This window comes from Canis lupus, chromosome 12, assembly GCF_048164855.1.
Source record: "Canis lupus baileyi chromosome 12, mCanLup2.hap1, whole genome shotgun sequence".
In the NCBI taxonomy this organism is placed as follows: domain Eukaryota; kingdom Metazoa; phylum Chordata; class Mammalia; order Carnivora; family Canidae; genus Canis; species Canis lupus.
In genome coordinates this window covers 58,043,167-58,062,716 of record NC_132849.1, presented here as the reverse complement: position 1 = coordinate 58,062,716, position 19,550 = coordinate 58,043,167, and the positions used below count along the sequence as shown (strand labels likewise).

The 19,550-nt window shown below is 51.7% G+C and overlaps 2 long non-coding RNA genes across 2 annotated transcripts; one reads left to right on the top strand and one right to left on the bottom strand.

Moving 5' to 3' along the window:
• The first annotated feature begins 5,395 nt into the window (after nucleotides 1-5,395).
• Nucleotides 5,396-9,696, top strand: LOC140601760 (uncharacterized). Its single transcript, XR_012004824.1, has 3 exons — nucleotides 5,396-7,974; nucleotides 8,091-8,232; nucleotides 9,555-9,696. It is a non-coding gene; the product is annotated as an uncharacterized lncRNA (long non-coding RNA).
• A 3,472-nt stretch (nucleotides 9,697-13,168) lies between these two features.
• LOC140600758 (uncharacterized) lies at nucleotides 13,169-17,037 on the bottom strand. The gene is made up of 2 exons (XR_012003929.1): nucleotides 16,966-17,037; nucleotides 13,169-13,767 (listed from the first exon to the last, which is right to left on the bottom strand). It is a non-coding gene; the product is annotated as an uncharacterized lncRNA (long non-coding RNA).
• Between the last annotated feature and the right edge of the window lie 2,513 nt (nucleotides 17,038-19,550).

Sequence of the window (19,550 nt, the reverse complement as noted above, 5' to 3'; positions counted from 1 at the left end):
CGCGGTACCGCTGCGCCCCGGGGAGGGGGGCTCAAGTTCCAGGTCGCCAGTCACCAGAGCAGGAAGGATGTGAGCAATCGTGACTCGCCCACATCTCGGGAGGGTGTTCCTGGCCGTGTAAGTCAAGCTGGGGGTGAGCACCCCGGTGACGCAGCAGGACTCCTCTGGGTGTCATTCAACAAATATGTGGACGCGGGCCTGGGGTCACCGAAGCACGTGTGTGAATGTTCGCAGCTGCGGCGCACACGACAGCCCAGACCCGGAGGCGCTGCTAACGTTGCCATCGGATCGGGGGAGCCCGGGGCGGTGGGCTCACACAGCGGGGACCCCGGCCCGGCGGACAGTGAGCCCCTCGCAGCAGCAGCGCCGATGATCCCGGTCAAGTTCAAGACCGGCCACCCTGCTCTGCCCCAGTAGCAATAAGGACAGCGTTTGCCCTTGGAAGGGGGCACGAGGGGGCGGTCCCAGCGACGCTCTCCTTCTCCATCTGGAGGGTGCTTCTCAGATACCCTCACTTTGTGGGGACTCATCCCGTTGGATGAACTGTTGCGCTTTTCACGTAAAGAACGACCCCTTGCAGGTTGTGTGCTGTTAAACTCTTGTATTTTTACACAGAATAAAACTGATTGCATGACTGACAGAATCAAAAGGACTCAAATTTCATCTCTTGGTTTTGAAAATCATCCCGGGTCCCCTCCCTCCCCACACACACACCAGGGCACCCCCACCCTGCACGCATGTGGCCCCCAGGCAGCATGCCCGGGCTCTGCTCCCACAGCCCTGCCTGGGCAGGAAATTCCCATGCCCGGGGTGCCTGGGTGCCCGGGGTGGGACAGTGGCCTGATGGGGAGGGGAAGGGGGCACAGGCTCTGAGTGGAGAGTCCCCTCAGCCCTGTGTGGCCGGAGGAGACTCAGAGCAGGAGGGTACTGGCCACCTGGGTCTAGGGGCAGTACCATGGGCTGCCAAGGCTGGTGGCCTGGGTTGCTGGCCTGGGAGCAGTGTGGGCACCAGTTCCCATTTCCTAGAGTGGGGAACACCCCCTCTACCCAAGGAAGACTTTAGAACAGGGTCGAAGCACCTCCTTTAAGCAATCCTGGCCTTGATTTTGGCATCATAGGGAGGGGCTGTGCATTTCAATGCAGGGGTGCTGGCTGTTCCTGTCTCAGAGGCAGGTGACACCCTTGGCCACGGTGGCCAAGGGCGGACCTGGTCCAGTCCAGGCCTTCTGCGGAGGTCTCCAGAGCTCTCTGCTTCCTACCACGTGGTCTGTGCCGGGACACAGGCCTTTAGCTCAGGGTTCTTAGCACCTCATCACAGGAAGTGCCTGTGTGTGTGTCCAGCACAGAGTCTCCAGGGCAGGGCTGGCTTCCCGAAAGTTCTCTGTGCTGCTGGCCTGGGAAAATGCACTAGCTGCTTGGAATCCAAGCCAAAAAGGACCCCCTTGCTGTGCGGGAATGGGCCAGGGCTGCCTGGGTGCACCTGGGTAATTATCCCCCAGAGACCCCACAGGTCTGGGAGCAGAGGAACCATACCAGGAAGTGGGACACGTCCGCACAGTCATCTGAGCCTGACAGTAATTTTGTGCTGGGCAATTAATGTTGCATATAATCGAAACCTCTGTTACATTCTCTACGAAGTTCTCTCTCAGTCTCTCTCTCTCTCTCTCTCTTTGGCCCAGGATAACGTACTTACTCTCTTTGAGCTTTGGTTTCCTCATCTGTGAGGGGAGGGAAAATCCTCTGAAACTCAGTCAGTGCAGAAAAATGGGCTTTTTTGTATATGAGTACTTCCAAATGTGTTGTGACATGTGAGTGTCTCCGTATATTAATAGGCCTTAATAATTTTTTTGGAAAAGATTCCTTGGTTAATTAAGTTCACGAGACACTGGGTTGAACAAAGTTAAACAGGTTTTCTTATTGCAGGATTTCTCAGGGCCTTTAAAACGTGGGTATGCGTTGTAGATTGCCAGGAGAGGGGTATTAGCTCTGGTATAACGTGTGTGTGTGTGTGTGTGTGTGTGTGTGTGTGTGTGTGTTCCACCTCACGGGATTAGTTCAGAGAAATCCTATGGTGGATTCCGGCAGCAAATGAAGAACGTTGTTCATACGCAAACACCAGTATTTCTTTCCTAGCACAAATGTCCCAATGCAAACAGAATATAACAAAATCTACCAGTTAGGATGAGGTTTACTCTGGCAGTTACTGTATCTACTGCCTGGGTGCTGGGGGGAAAGGCTGTGGCTCAGAAACCCCCCAGACACCTGGATGTTTGGAGGAATCTTTTGTTCAAAGGACTTGGGGGTGGTGCTTCATTTGCTTAATTTGGGCTCAGAGCAAAATTGTGACATGGACACCCAGACAGCTGGAAGCTCGTCCGCAGGTGGCTTGAAAAGTGTACGTGAGAAACAGGCCTGTTTTTGGCGAGTGTTTTGGTTTGTTTTTGGTTTGGGTGAGTCTTGAACAATCAGCTGACTTTCTCTAGGCTGCAAGTGAAAAATGCTTTTATCCAAGACGTTTAAATTATTCAAATTCCTGCAAGGAAAAGAGTGTGTTACTGCAAATCTGGAACACTCCAGCTCCTGACTCCTGATTTCCCAGAGTAACAAATGTTTTCCTAAGGGGCGCTGGGGCCACGTGAGGTTTCTTCGGTGCATGACTTGTAGGAGAGCTCGTCTCAGAGCAGAGCAGGCTGGGGTGGTCACCGGTGGCACCCGTTTGTGCGTCGAGGTGGGATTCTGTGTCCTGTCTCCACATCACTCTGTCCGCTTCTTCATCTGAAGGAGTGAAGCCTTTCATCTAATTTTGTCACCAATACTAAATGGCCTTTCTATATTTTGACACACTGAATCACCATGTCCGAATTCATTCCATTATTTATGATGGCTCATGTTCGGGGATGATGAATCATGGCTTTTTTTTTTTTTTTTTCTGAGCCCTTGCCTCCCAGAGCAGGGCCCTCCTTCCTCTCCTGCTCACTACTCATTGAAGGCAGACCCCCACATGTGGGGTCGCCCACCAGGAGCCCGGTGAGGGCTGGCCATAAAGATGAAAGGAGGCCTGGAACCTCCCGGGTCTGCAAGCAGGCGAATCCCTACCCAGCAGATGAGTGGCCGAACGGCAACGTGATGCTGCAGGCAAGCAGAGCATCCTGCATCCTCGGGAGTCTCCCGAGTCTCCATGGCAGCTGGGACCAGGACAAAGTAAGCACGCTCTGCGTTGAGCCCCGTGACTCTGAGGGGGCAGGGCGGGCCAGAGAGCAGAGCCCAGGCCGCAGCCTCTCCTCCACCGCACATCTGGCCTGCGTGTGACCGCCCCGTCCCGTCAGGAGCCCAGAGCCTTGAGGTGACTCCCCCTGGGCGGTGTGACCTTTGCACAGCTCGGTGTCAGTCTCCTCAACTTCTTTCCTTGCTGTGCTGGGACAGCTGCCCTGGGCACCCTGGACTTCCTTGTGCTTCTTTCTGCAGCCTTGGTCTGGCGACCCGGCCCGGGCTGGTGCGCCCGGGAGGCAGGGCCCAGCAGGCTGTGAGTCTGGATACTGACAGGGTTTGAGGTCATGCCATGCCCTGAGCAGCCACCAGAACCCTCATCACCCTGCCCTCCTTTGACTTGGTAACCGACCGCCTTGCTTTCTCCCAAGTCCTCCCCAGGAAACCTCCCGGGACCTCTCAGCTGGGGCAGGACTACCCTGTCCCATCAGACCCTGAATTACCCTCCACTACCGTCGTCAGTCTGGGTCTGCCTCCTCCATTAGACTGGGAGCTTGCCGAGTAGGTGCTGCACCTTACGCGCCTTCACCCACCCCACGCCTCAGGGCACCTAATAACTCAGCCCAGTGTCTTCAGGTCAGAAGCCAGGCACCCACGTCGGCGTGCTTCCTCCAGAGCAGGTTTCCCGCCCTGGGAGTGCCCAGCCTGCAAGGCTCTGTTTGCCACTCCAGGCCACCTCCAGCCAGATCGTGGGGACGGGAACCGACAGTGCAGGGAACGGCCGTCCTGATGGAAAGGTGGCCCTGGCTGTCTAGCCTGGAGCTGGCCATGCCTCTGTGCTGGCACCCTAGGTGCTGGCCAAGTCTTAAACCAAGAGCATTTTCCTCAGGGTGGGGGTGGGGGCCCCTGTCCTCCCCCAGAAGGAGCCAGCCCTCTTCCTGGTGCGTCTTGAGCACCGCTCCCACCTCGCGGCAGCAGGGCTGAGGCCAGGCTGTGTCAGGCACGGGCTTCACTGGAGAGCAGTGATTAGGCCTTTGAGCTGTTTGTGCTAATTTTCCTATTAAGCCATTGTTCGCATCAGGGTAAGGCGGCCAGACTTGGGATAATTAACGGTTTTGCAGATCAACAGAGTGCGAAGGAGATTGTGCTGTTGGTAAACAGTTTGGCAATTTGAAGAGCAAATTGTGGCTTGCCTGCGCCGAGAGAATACCAGGCTATTCCTCTGGAAACGCTGGGGAAGGAAGCGGCTGTCCGGGGCGGGAGTGGGGGTGGAGGGGCCCGAGGAATAGGGATTAAACTCAGCGTGGACCACGCGCTCAGCCCTGCGGCAGGTGCCCCGCGGGGTTCTGGGGGTGGGTGGTCTCGTCCCTGGGATGTCGATCCAGCAGGAGACAGGCATGTGAGTGGGTTCTTAAAACAGCAGCACAAGCTCAGTGAAATAAATACCAGCTCACACGCACCAGGATGGCTATCATCAAAAAAGGGAAATGACAAGTGCTGGCCAGGAGGTGGAGAAATCGGAACCCTTGGGCGGTGGGAATGCAAACCGGTACAGCGAGAAACAGGATGGCAGGCCCTCCAGAAATTAAATATAGAGTTACCATATGGTCCAGTGGCCTGGAGGGGACATTTGCATATTGTACCCGTGTTCATAGCGGCGTCATCCACAGCAGTCTGAAGGTGGAAGCAACCCAAGTGTCCATCGATGGACAAGTGGATAATCAGTATGTGCTGTGTACATGGGATATTATCCAGCCGTAGAAAGGAGGGAAATTCTAACATGTGCTATGACATGGATGAACCTTGAGGACATGGTGCTAATGAGCCAGTCACAAAAGGATAAGTACTGCCACGATGTCCTTTGACAGATGAATGGACAAAGAAGATGTGGTCTATACACAATGGAATATTACTCGGCCATCAGAAAGGACGGATCCCCACCATTTGCTTCGGTGTGGATGGAACTGGAGGGTATGATGCTGAGTGACGTAAGTCAATTGGAGAAGGACAATCATCATATGGTTTCACTCATATGGGGAATATAAGATATAGTGAAAGGGATTATATGGGAAATGAGGAGAACTGAGTAAGAAAAATTAGAGAGGGAGACAAACCATGAGACACTCCTAACTCTGGGAAACAAATGGTGGTGGAGCAGGTTGTGGGCAGGGGGATGGGGTGACTGGGGGACAGGCACTGAGGAGGGCACTTGATGGAATGAGCACTGGGTGTTACACTATATGCTGGCAAATTGAATTTAAATAAAAACAGTGTAAAAAAATTAATAGATAAAAGAAAAAAATAATTTTTTAAAAAGAGACAAATACTGTATGATTCTGCTTGTGTGTGGTACCTAGAGTAGTCAAATTCATAGAGACGGAGAACAGAAGGGTGGTTGCCAGGGCCTGGGGGTGGAGAGGGAGCCATTATCTTCGTGGGGGACAGAGTTTCAGTTTGGGAAGATGACGAGGTCCGGGAGATGGGTGGGTTGCACAATAATGTGAATGCCCTTAATGCCACTGAATGTGCACTTAAAAATGACTAAGACAGTCAATTTTACATTAGATACATCTTACCACAAGAAAAGCAAAACACAACAGTGCTTGGGTGGGGATCTGAGAGCATAGAAGGTGCTAGAAATCAGAGTAACGGACGAGGCAGCAGCCAGCGCCCCCAGGAGACAGGTTCTAGTACCAAATACCCGTGGTGAGGATGGGCTGAATCATTAATAACCCAGCAAGTGCTGGGCACATCTTACCACACGCATCTGCTGCCTGTTGAACCCAGGACACGCCACCCTCCGGGGGCCCCAGACCCCGGGAGGCAGCGCCGACGAGGATGGAGGGCAGAGCCAAGGGCGTTCCAGGCCGTGGAGGCCGCCAAGGATACAGCAGGGCTCCCTGCGCGGTTTTCTTTTCTTTCTTTCTTTCTTTTTTTTTTTTTGCTATTCCCATTAGGCCCCCATCAATAGCGAAAGTAATTTCGGGTTCGGCGGAGAAGAATGCCCTCAATCACCCAGCGCCTATCATTTCCAGTAATGACTGTGTTCTGCTCACTGCGCTGCGAGATGCCCCGAAGCACTTATTTGCTCCAACTCTCAAGCAGCTGCTGGGGGGGCCGTGGGAGCTCCTGTTCCGGAGATCGTGGTCCGGGCCTCTCCGTCTCCTGCAGGAATGTCGCTGTCCCTGCTGGGCTGACCGGGGCCTGCGTCGGGCTCTGTGTCTCCAGGCACCTGCTCGGCCTGGCGGGTTGGAGGCTGGCTGTCACCTGTGGCCTCCCTCTGTGGGGAGGCTGTTAATCAGGATGATGATGACGAAGACGGTGACAGCCCCTTCAACATGCACGGCCCTTTACAGTTTATGCCTCACGTCCCCAATCGATATCTCATTTCATCTTCCCAGCCACCCTGGGGTTTTAAGGATTATCTGTATTTTCCAGGCGAGGGGCATGAAATGCCTCACCCAAGTGGTCATCAGTACAGATGAGATTCCCCTCTGACCTGACCGACCCCAGGACAGAGCTCCCCCCCCATCACAAACAGGGTCAGAGACTCTGACTCAAGGACATGCCTCGTTGTTCTCCATAAAAAGGTGTCACAGAGGTGTCCCTGCCTGCCTCGTGGACATGGTGGGAGGGCCTAGTGACACGGGAGACGGGACAGGGACTCAGGAAACTGAGGGGTCATGAGTCTGGTGTGGTCAGGACCGCTGTGGTTATGCCTCACTTTGTTGGCACCCTCTGCCTCTGCCTCAGAGTAAATTCGGATACTGTGAGTCATCCTTATGTAGGGAAACGGGCTGGGGCCCAGGATCACCACAGCGATGGGGCAATTCACATTAGTTATAAAGGGATAAAAAGGAGGGACCCCCTCTGAGATACAATCAAGTGAGCTTCAAGTAGGAGCTGGTGTCATGGAGGGAGCCCCGCAGAGTTAATGGTGGGGCGACTGATTGAGGCCCTTGGGGGAGGAGGCTGGATGAAGTGGGTTAGTAAGCTGAGGTTGCCTGGTCGCTGGGCCCAGCCTGTGCCGTCCTTGAGGGCTGGGGGTCAGCAGACCTGGTGACATTATGTGCACGACCACAAGAGCTGGAGTCATCCCACAGTTTCCTTGGGCTTCCAGGAACTTGGTTAAGTATGACTAAGTCGGTGCCCTTGACTCATGCCTGACATAAATCTGGGGCTGGGGTGAGCAGAGAAGGAAGAGTCACCAAAGGCTCCTGAATCCAGGGCCTGGGGAAAGGCATTCTTAGCTCAACCAGACCGTCTTCCTCTTTGGGAGACCCGCTCCTTACCCACTCGCAGCCCTCATCCTTGGTTCAGGGTGGACCTCATGCTCCCTTGCCCTGACATATTCCAAAGGTGGGCATGAACCAGGTCTGGCCAACTGTAGGTCCCATGCTCTGGGTGGGGAGGGAAGGGACCCAAGCTGGAAAGCTGGCCCCTTGGCTGGAGCTGCTGGGGACAAGGCACGTCTTTCCTCCGGGATATGGAGGTGGTGAGTAAAAGGCTGCAGGTGCCCGTGGGCCCCCTTGCCCTCTCGTGGGCTCTGAGCTGAGGAACAGAAGCAGCTGGCAGGAGAGCAGCTGACAGAGGAACAGCCAGCCTAAGGACATCCCTCACTGGAGCCCCTCATCCAGCAGCGTCCGAACCCAACGACCCCCCTGGACTTAGCGTCGTGAACCAACACACTCCCTTCCCTCTTGGAGCTCCATGGTGCTGAGTTCCTGTCATTAGTGCCCAAGACTGTTCCAACTAAAAATATACCAGGTATTTTAACTTCTTTAAACCTAGTTCTAAATTATGTATTGCTCCTTTAAATATAATCATTAGTGGTTGGTAATAATTTATCTTCGGGTCTTTTAATAAAATGTTCTGTGTTGTAGAAAACCCTAATTGAGTGGAGAAGCATTTAATAAAGGCAGCTTTCTTTGCTACGACAAGCCTCGGGAGGCCTAGCTTGCCAAGAAGGTGGTCATTGCAGGGGCCTTCGGGGAAGTGGATCTCCTTGGGGGGCCGGCCCTGCAGGTAGGGTGATGGCCAGTGAGGTGGTGGGACTCAGGGAGGCCCAACGGGGAGGCAGTGGTCCCCACTCAGTAGGAGGAGAGGGGACGGATGCAGCTCCATGGATCAGGGGTCTGAGCCTCGGGATGCCTGAGCTCAGCCTCCTGATCCACTGGGTCATTTCATGCTCAACAGCAAGGCTACCACAAATGTCATTGTCCCCATCTTGCTGCCCAGAAACAGAGGCTCGGCCCCTGCTGATGTCTTCAGCTAGTCAGTGGCAAAGTAGGGACTCAAAGCCCAGTCTCCCCATCCTCTGGCAGATGCCCTTGTGGATTAGGAGGACAACTGTCATCTCCTTGGAAGCAGCTGGAAATGGATTGCTGGCCCCAGTCTACAGATGGTCACACTGAGGACCAGAGGATTAGGGGCCTTGCCCAAGGGACTGAGGACATCCCTGGGGTCCCACATTCCTATATGCTTCATTGGGTCTCCTCCCAAGGATATGTTAAGCTCCAACTCCTGGGACCTTATGTGGAAATTGGACTTTGGCAGATGTAATCAAAGTGAGATGAAGGTCTTATTGGAATGGGGCCCTAACCCCAAACTGAGTTAGGAACAGATGGGGCTAGGCAGGAAAAGATAAGAGAAAGGCCGAGAGTCAGGCTCCCATAGATCCCAAAGACCCCGAAAGGCCCAGAGTCACGCTCCTACCCATCCCAAGGAAGCAGAGATAAGGCAGCAAAAACAGAGAAAAAACTAAAAATAATAAATAAACCTGGCTCCCTAGCTCCAAAATGTTAGGGAATATCTTCCTTTGATGGATACCAAGAACCTACCATATGTCGACCACTCAAGACAGCACCAAGAATCTCAAGGCCACAAGCTGCCTGGTCAAGTTTTCAATAACAGAGCAGCCTAAAAAACCTTCAGTGGCAAAACAAAACAAAACAAAACCAAAAAACCTTCAGTGGCAACCCTGTCAGGACCCCTCTCACTCCTGAGAGCTCTGTCTATATTCTCACTTAACAAACTTCTATCGCTGTGCTCGCTTCGGCAGCACATATACTTCTATCGCTTTACTCACTCTCCTTTGTCCGCAAGATTCACCTTTCGACTCCGTGAGATAAGAACCTAGCTCTCCCATATCAAAATGACTGGTGTCCTTATAAGAAGAGGAAAGAGACACAGATGCACAAAGGGATGGCCATGTGGTGACAGAGGCAGACGTTAGGGTGACCCTGCCACAGCCAGGAGCGCCGGGGCCACCAGCAGCTGGAAGAGGCCAGAAGGATCCTCTCTGAGAGGAAGCACAGCCTTGCTGACATCTTGAGTTTGGATTTCAGGTTTCCAGAACCGTGAACCAGTGCATCTGGGTGGTTTGAAGCCACCCAGGGTGTGGCGCTTCATTAAGGCAGCCCTGGGCAACTCGCACACTTGGTACGCTGGACATGACCTGGCCACCAGGGATGTGCAGCTGGTCTGCTTGGAGAGAAGCAAGGCAAGTGAGGGAGGGGTGTGTGGGTTGGAGGTGACCGGGTCATGGAAACCACAGAGCGCCTTTAGCTGTGGCCTGGCTCAGTGAGGCTCAGCCCACGAGGAGGAGGAGGAGGTAGTCGCACCAGCCCACTGCAGAGCTGCCCCCTTGCCCCCGGGGCTCTGTAGCCCTGGGAGCCAGGAGCACAGGATGCTCTCAGAAGGGGAGGTTGTGACACCAAGAAAAACTCAGATGTTCGGTAAACAGACTTCCATGCACAGTGCAGACTGCATTCAAGGCTGGTTTACACCGAGGGGCGAGGGGCACTGGGCAGGGAGACAAGGCCCCCTGCTGGGTGAAGCAGCGGGGGCGGGAAGCTAGGATGGCCCTTCTACAGCTTTGCTGTACAGTGGTCGCGGGGTCACTGGGCGCTGTGGGGAGTGCAGCATCTCAGGCCTCACCCTGGTCCTCCTGGGCCAGAATCTGTGTTGTAACCAGTTCCATATGCTGGAGAGGCCGCACGCTTAGCGGTGTGGTGAGAATCAGTGAGGTTGCCCGGTACAAATAAATCATCAAATTTGGATGTCCTGGGAAGCAGGGGCAATTATTAGTGCTGATTTTTTTTTAAGATTTTATTTATTGATTCACAAGAGACACAGAGAGAGAGGCAGACACAGGCAGAGGGAGAAGCAGGCTCCATGCAGGGAGCCCGACGTGGGACTCGATCCCGGGACTCCAGTATCGCGCCCTGGGCCAAAGGCAGGGGCTAAACCGCTGAGCCACCCAGGAATCCCCCATATTTTTTTTTAAAGATTTTATTTATTGATTCACAAGAGACACAGAGAGAGAGGCAGAGACCCAGGCAGCGGGAGAAGCGGGCTCCCTACAGGGAGCCTGATGTGGGACTCGATCCCAGGACCCCGGGATGACGACCTGAGCCCAAGGCTGATGCTCAACCACTGAGCCACCCAGGTGCCCCTATTAGTGTTGATCTTTGAAGGAATTCACTGAGGTAGGGACAAGGAGGGGCTCAGTGATGTTTCCCAGGTCCCACGGCCGGGAGGTGGTGGCTCAGAGCCCTTGGCTCCCAGGCCTGGCCCTTCTCACTGCCGCCCTCCGCGGGCCCTGGCTCGGGACCACCGTGCAGCAGCTATGGTGCACCCTGGCCCTCTGCTGAGGAGTCATTGCCCCGGGCTCACACCAAACTGGGAGGCAGGCCCCAGCACCAAACTTTCTCTTTGTTCTGTGTGCCCAGCTCTGTGTTGTGTCCCAGACACCATGTGCCATCTTGTCCTCAGACATCAGAGAGACAGATGGTGCATGACCATCGAAATTTCTGGGCTGGGGTTCCGGTTCAGAGCAGGATCTCTGACTTAGCCCAGATGAGGAGGAGTGGGCACATGGAGCAGGCCACCCGAGTCATATGAGTAAGATGCCCTCAGCGCTGTCTGACATGCTAAAGAGGGACGAACACGCATGATGACCAGACAGAGAGTAGCTAAAATCCTGATTATGGTATAAATTAAGAAGTGGCTCTCCTTAGCTCTGAATTTCCCAAGTGGACACCCCGGGCAGTGAGGCCTTTACTCTGTCAGGGGCTATGGCTGATGCTCCCCACAAATGGGGCTCCATTTGGTTCTCACAACCCCGGGCGTAGGGGGTCCCGCCTCCCCTCCATCAACGAGTGAGGACATGGACTCAGGTTAAGTCGCTTGGGCAGGCCTAACAGTATAAAGTGACGGAACCAGATTCGGGCCCAGGCCTGCGGGACTCCAAAGCTTGGTGTGCCCCCATCCTCACCCCGTGTCTATCCCCACTGGGGCCTGGGGCAGAGTTAGGGTGCCCACAGCCTTCTCACGGTGACCCCCTTGATCTAAGGAGGAGGTTGGAGGCTTCCATCCTTGCTTCCTACCATGCCCGGGGGCCGGTCCAGTGTCATTTCACGGGGTCCTAGTCTCTCCCTCTCTCAGTGCTACATTAAGAGACTTGTTTAAAGTCCACTCTGCTGGGCTCAAAGCGTGAGCATTTGAACATGGTGTCCTCTGGAAGGACCTATGTTCCTGACGTCTCGCCGAGCCCTGGTCCCCAGGAAACGGCCCCCCTTCCTGTTCCCTCCCCCCACCTGCCGTTACCTGCTGTTGTTCTGTTCCAAGGCCAAATGCCCCTTGTCCGCAGCCCACTCTGGCTACCTTGCTGGAGGCCACTGTCCCCAGACACCGGGAGGCCCCTCCCATCCCCCCTGCTGACCTGCATCCTGTCTTTTTTGCTCCATTGGGCATCCCCCTTGTGGGCTCTCCCCGCGCCCCTGCTCTGCCCCTGTGAGCACGGCCAGGACACAGCAGCCATGAGGACCTGACCAGGTTTGCCCGACCTTGTGTCACCCCCTGGGTATCCCCATCCCGTGAAGGTTAGTCAAGGGATGGCTGGAAGCCCAGGTGGGCTGCTCCTGGGCCTGACCTCACAGCCTCAACTGTGCCTCTGGATTGAATGGCTGGGTGACGCGAGGCACGGCCCTGAACTTTGCAAGCCTCTGAAACACCGTTTGTGACCCAGAAGCTTCTGAAATATTAAAATCTCGTTAGCTCCTGAGCTCCTCCAGGGTTGCAGAGTCTATGACTTCCTCTGGTCTCAAAAGTCAATTCTGGATCGTGGCCGTTCACTTCTCTTTGCAGGGTGAGACTGGGCTGGGAGCAGATACCCCTCCTGGTCGCCGCTACCTCCCCTCAGCCCTTGGCTACCGGGTGAGGGGTCTCCAGGCCCTCCCTGAGCCACCCCGGCTGCTCACTCGGCCACAGCACCCTGCACACCGTTCTGGAGCAGCAGGAACTCACACAGTGGGTGCAGCTCTGATCCCCCTGACCCAGGGGACCCTGGGGTCAGCGGACCCAGGCTCCGTGGGCCTTGTCTCTTGCCCAAAGTTCTCTGATTTGGGGGTTTTGCCAGCATTCCACAAATCACTCAAATGAGGTATTCCAGTTACATTCTGCTGTGTAAGAAATTGCCCTGGGGTGCCTGGGTGGCTCAGTGGTTGAGCATCTGCCTTCGGCTCAGGGCGTGATCCTGGGGTCCTGGGATTGAGTCCTATATCGGGCTCCCCGTGAGGAACCTGCTTCTCCCTCTGCCTGTGTCTCTGCCCCTCTCTCTGTGTCTCTCATGAATAAATAAATCTTAAAAAAAAAAAAAAAAAAGATAGGGGATCCCTGGGTGGCTCAGTGGTTTGGCACCTGCCTTTGGCCCAGGGCGTGATCCTGGAGTCCTGGGATCAAGTCCCACGTCGGGCTCCTGGTGCATGGAGCCTGCTTCTCCTTCCTCCTGTGTCTCTGCCTCTCTCTCTCTCTCTCTCTCTCTCTCTCTCTCTCTGTCTCACTCTATCTGTCTATCATAAATAAATAAATAAAAATAAATCTTAAAAAAAATATATCATTAACAGTAAATTAAACAAAAAAAGATAGAAAGAAATCACCCTAAATGTAGCAGCCCAGAAAATGTCACCAATCTTTTTATTGTCTCTCATGGCTTCTGTGGGGTCGGGGATTTGGGAAGGGTCCAGCTGAAAGATCCTAACTCAGGATCTCATGTGGCTGCCATCAGACACGCTTCGAGTCGGAGCAGCACGAGCTGAAGGCCTTGGGGACCAACCAGGCATCACTTTCTTGAAGTCTCAGGGGCTCTTCTTACAGTCTCTCTCTCTCTCTCTCTCTCTCTCTCTCTCTCTCTTTCAAGCTGATTTGGGCTTCCTTACAACATGGCAGCCCCACGGTAGTCCAGCTGCTTGTATGTATGGCGGCTGAAGGCTTCACAGCTAATATCCCAGTGACTGAAGTGGAAGCCAGTGAGGGGGATGGTTGGGGGGATAGGGGCTGAGGTAGGTATGCTCTGCAAGGTGAGCTTGAGCACAAGGTGGCCTCCTGGACAGGCCACTTGGCCTCTGGCCTGTCAGCAGCGTCCCGGGTTAGCCGTCACTGGCCGCTCCACTGGGGGTGCGATGGCGTGTGTCCCGTCAGCCCCACCAAGCTCTCTTTCTCCTACTCCCGGGCCCTGCAACACGGCTCCAGCTGTCACCATGGACCTTTTTGTCTTTACTTTTCATTGAAGTGAGCGAGAAAAGTACATACATCGTAAGCGCAGAAGTAAACACTATTCTGGTTTTCAATGCATTTGCTTCATTTTGCCTGTTTTTTAAACTTAAATGGACTCATAGTGTATATTCTTTCTACGCATGCACCCCTCTGTCTGGATTCTTCCACCAACATTACGTCTGTGGGCTTCAGCTGTACCGCTGCATAGGATTCTAGTCCCCACGTGCTCACGGCTGTGAAGTCCCTCGCACGATTGTGGTGCTGTTCATTTATCCATTCTACTCTTTTTTTCTTTTTAAAGATTTTATGTATTTATTCGTGAGAGACACACAGAGAGAGACAGAGAGAGAGAGAGAGAGACAGAGGCAGAAGGAGAGGCAGGCTACTTGTGAGGAGCCCATTGCGAGACTCGATCCCAGAACCCCGGGATTATGGCCTACCCCAAAAGTAGATGCTCAACCACTGAGCCACCCAGGCACCCCTCTACTCTTCTATTTTTGATGGCATCTGCGTCATTTTGCTTCTTGGTTAATACAAAGAGTGCTGCTAAGAACATTCCAGTGCATATTTTCGGTACACAAGTGTACACATCTGTGTTGGGTATAAACACAGGAGCCTGTTGGGAGCAGAGGTAGTCACGTATTTCAGAAAGGTCTCCAAGGATCTGTAAAGATGAATCTTTTCACCTAGAATCCCTCACACTAGCGAGAGAGTGAGCAGAGCTTGCTGGGTCATGCACCAAGGCCAGCCTTCACCTCAACCCTGAGAAGCTTTGGAGAAACCCCAGCTATTGGACTCTCTGCACCTGGGCAGCCTCTGGGCAGACAGGGCTGCCTGCTGCCAGAACCCTACACACTACTGCTTCCTGTGGGCCAAGTCACCCTTTGAGGTGATGGGGGAGTGGATGTTTTGATTACAGGTTAATAATTAACCGTTGTCACGGTGAGGACAGAAGCCACAAGAGAGCAGGACTGGGACGCTCAAAGCTCTGTTTCTCACATCTGCCTAGAGAAATGTGTGTTCATGTGTGTGTATGTTTAGAAGAATGCGTCATAGGGATTGGAGGGTGGGCAGCTTGCAACTGTGGAGGCTGGGTAAGCAGTCTCTGGAAGGCTGTTATCCTTGCAGCTGATGCTGGAGCCTGAAGTCCCCAAGACAGGCAGGGAGGGAGGGAATTGAAGTCCCCAGGACATAAAGGTGGGAGAGAAGTAGACATCAAGAAAGGAGAGGAAGAACAAGTGGAACCATCGAGCGGAGCTGGAGCCCACAAGGATGGATTCAGATGTGCATCAGTTCTGTTGCCTCTGACCTTGGGGTGTGGGTATCCCCCAGCAGTGGCACCCTCCTCATACAGCCAAGTACACACAGCTGCTTTCTTCATTTCCTTTCTTTTCTTAATTGGTTTCTTAATGTCCTTTCCAAATTGGCCATTGGTAGTGGATAGCAACATAACTGTTTTTATGTGTTGATTTTGTGTCCTGCTACTTTGTTGAACTCATTTATTAGTTCTGATAGTTCTGATAGGGTTGTGTGTGTGTGTGTGTGTTTGTGTGTGTGTGTGTGAAATCTTTAGGATATCATCTGCAAACAGAGATCATTTTACTTCTTCCTTTCTAATTTGGATGCCCTTTATTTCTTTCTCTTGCCCAAATTTTCTGGACAGAACTTCTAGTACATATGTTGCACAGACATGTAAAGGTGGACATCCTTGCGCTGTTCCTGATGTTAGAGAGAAAGCTTTCAGCCCTCCACCACTGAATATGGTATTTCTGGTGGGTTTTCCATCCGTGGCTTTTATTATGTTGAGGTACTTTCTTTATATTCCTACTTTACTGGGTGTTTTTTATCATGAATGGGTATTGTATTTTATCAAATGGTTTTTCTGCGTTGATTAAGAAGTCATGTGGCTCCCCCACTTTCTTCTGTTGATGTGGTTTATCTCAGTGATCAGTTTTTATATGTCAAACCATCCTTGCATTCTAGCAAGAAATCCCATTTGGCTATGCTTAATTTATTTATTTTTATTATTTTTAAAAATTTTATTTATTTATTCATGAGAGACACACAGAGAGATAGAGACACAGGCAGAGGGAGAAGCAGGTTCCCTGCAAGGGAGCCCTATGCAGGACTTGATCCCAGGACCCCAGGATCCTGAATCATGACCTAAACCAAAGGCAGATGCTCAACCGCTGAGCCACCCAGGCATCTCTGGCCAGGTTTAATTTAGTTTGCTAGTATTTTATTGAGGATTTTTGTATCAATAGTGATGCAGGGATACCTTTTCTTGTAATGTCTTCATCTGGCTTTGCCATCAGGGCAGTGCTAGCCTCATAGAGTGACTTAGGCAGCATTCCCTCTTCATTTTTTTTGGGAAAGGTTTGGGAAGGATTGGTATGCATTATTCTCTAAATATTTGATGGGATTTACCAGGGAAGCCATTAGATCCAGGGAATTTTTTTTTTTTTTTTGTCAGATGTTGATTACTGATTCAATCTCCTTACTAGTTTTAGATCTACTCAGCTTTTCTCTTTCTTTGTGATTCAGTCTTGGTAGGCTCCATGTTTCTAGGGATTGCATCTAGGTTGTCTTCTTTGTTTCATTTACAAGTGTTCATAGTACTTTTTATAATCCTTTCTATTTCTATAGGATCAGTAGTAATGTCCCCAGTTTCCTTTCTGATTTTTGTAATTTGAGCTTTCTCTTTTCTGTTTAAGTCATCCTAACTAAAAGTGTGTCTGTTTTGTTGGCATTTTTCAAGAACTTACTTTTGATTTTTAAAAAAATTTCTGATTTTTTCTCTTCTCTATTTCACTTATCTCAGCTCTGATCTTTATTATTTCTTTCTTTCTGCTAGCTTTGGATTTAGTTTGTCCTTCTTCTAGTTCCTTAAGCTGTAAAGTTAGGTTGTTGATTTGAGATTTTCTTTTTTTTTTTTTTTAAGGTAAGCATATATAGCTATAAAAGTCCCCCCGACTACTACTTTTGCTGCATCCCACAAATTTTGGTATGTTGCATTTTTTGTGTTCATTTGTCTCTAAGTATTTTCTGATTTCCCTTATTATTTATTCTTTGACTCATTGGTACCTTAAGGCTGTGGTATTTAATTTCCACTACTTCCCGAATTTTCTGGGTTTTCCTATTGTTCTTGATTTCTAAATTCATCCTGTTGTGGTCAGAGAAGATACTTTGTATGATACTTACCTTTTGAAGTCTGTTGACATTTCCTCTGCCATCTGGCATATGGCCCACTCTAGAGAATGTCCTGTGTGCACTTGAGAAGAATGTGGGTTCTGTTGCTGGGCACAATGTTCTGTGATGTTGTTAGATCTACTTGGTTTATTGTGCTGTTCAAGTTCTCTAGCTCCCTATTTATTTTCTTCTATCTATGAGAGTGGGATACTGAAGTCTCTATTAGGGTAGAATAAATATATGTTTTGGGGAGACACAATTCAACCCATAACCCCTCCCTCCAACTATAGCCATGTCAAAATGCTTAAGACCTGCAAATATCTTGTGTGACGTGGTACAAGGGACTTTGTAAGTGTGATTAAATTAAGGGTCTTGAGATTGGAAGATCATCCTGGGTTTATCGGGTACATCCAAAGCAATCACAACAATCCCTATAAATAAGAGAGAGGCAGGAGGCTCAGAGTCAGAGAAAGAGATGAGAGGACAGAATTGGAGGTCAGGGGGCACCTGGGTGGCTCAGTGATCGAGTGTCTGCCTTTGGCTCAGGTCATAATCCCAATGTCCTGGGATCAAGTCCCGCATTGGGGTCCCTGAAGGGAGTCTGCTTCTCCCTCTTCCTATGTCTCTGTCTCTCTTTGTGTGTCTATCATGAATGCATAATAAAATCTTTAAAAAAAAATAATCAGAGGTCAGAGTGACACAGGGCACAAGCCAAGATCCAGGGCAAACACTAAAAGCTGGAAAGGCAAGGAAACAGACTCTCCCCTAGAACCTCCAGAAAGAACACAGCCCTGCTGACCCACTGCAGCCTGCTACCTTCCAGAACTCGATGAGAATAAACTTGTGTTGTTTTAAGCCACTACATTTGTGGTGATTTGTCACCACAGCCTGTGGAAGCTGGTACAGTGCCCATAGCACCAAGGGTCTCTTGGGTATGGAACAACCAGAGCCCTGAGGAGGCCCTCCATTCTTGAACCCCAAATGCAGACTCTGAGGGGTTCTCTATGACCTAGGGAAGGTTACTCCCTCTCCTCTGCCCCTCTGTCATCTGTCTGTAAATGAGGGTGTGGAACCACATCCATCATTTCTAGATTCTGTAACTCCCAGACCCTAACATCCTCTTCAGATGGGACCCACAGAGAGTCACCAATTTCCCGTGATAAGAAGGAGGGACATTTACAAAGATAAGCAACTGCCCTCCACTCTCCCATCATCTCATGAACGAGGGGACGTGATCACACACTGCAGCACGAAGGCCGGGACGTCACAGTGGACACTCTCAGCTTTAGGAAAACCTCAGCCCACAGACATAGTTCTCCCTTTGTTGCAGGCCACCGTCTCTCACAGACTGTAGAGCAGGACTTCTAGTCAGGCCTCCTGATGGCATCGCCCAACCAGAGCCAGCTCCTAACTGGCTTTCTCCCGGCTCCAGGAGAGACGTCAGCTTGTTACATCCCCTCGCCTCCATCAGATTCCATCACGCCCTCTGAACTGTGAGATCCAGTCAAGGCCACCAATCTTAAATGGAATCCCATCAAGACCCGTTACCTGGGACACCTGGGTGACTCAGTGGCTGAGCATCTGCCTTTGGCTCAGGTCATGATCTCAGAGTCCTGAGATCGAGTCCCACATCAGGCTCTCTGCAGGGAGTCTTCTTCTCTTTCTGCCTATGTCTCTACCTCTCTCTGTGTGTCTCTCATGAATAAATAAATAAAATGTTTAATAATAAAAAAAAGACCCATTCACCTGAGTGTGGGGGAGGAAGGGGAGCTGAAGACACAGAGCCTGTATACTTGGCATGTGCTCCCACGCCCTCTGCTAGCCTGAGAATCTGGAAGCACTGCTGTCATCTTCCAGAGTGTAGACTTTTTGTCTCCCCAGGTTCTTTCTTTAAACTCACCTTAATGTGCCCCCTTGATGTCAGAGGCAGGACCTGGTAGCATCACTGGCTGTGCTAAGCCTTCCATCTGCCTTTCAGCTGGGCCCTTTCTGCCCCTATTCTTGATGACTCCATGCTATGTGGTGTCCTCTCAGCTTCCCTCGTGAGGAAAGCTTTTACTGTTTTTTGTCTTTAGTGGGACCCCAGTTTTAGGGCATAGGCTTTGCGACTCTGTTTTGACAACTAGGAAGCTTCCCTCCAGCTGTGTTGTGTGCCCACCAAGAGAAGGCATACAAGTGTCCTCCGGGCAAGGAGATGGTGTGGTGAGAGCCCATGGTGAGAGCCCAGGGTGAGGTGGGGGGAGTTTTGCAAGCTGCTTGTTCAAATGTGGTGACTTGGTGGGAGAATCTACACCACCGGAATTGGAACAACTACCCACCAGGCACCTGGCCCCATTTACAGTGATGGGGCTCCTGTAACCCTGGGCCTTCCTCATTTAGCTCAGCGGGTTTCAGTTCTGGCTCACAATGCAGTTGCCCGCACAATCCTTACCCCCACCCCAAATCAACTACATCTGGGACTAAGCTCTGTGCATGGGTCATTTTTTTTTTTTTTAGATTTTGTTTATTTATTCATGAGAGACACAGAGAGAGAGGCAGAGACACAGGCAGAGGGAGAAGCAGGCTCCACATGGAGAGTCTGATGTGGGGTTCGATCC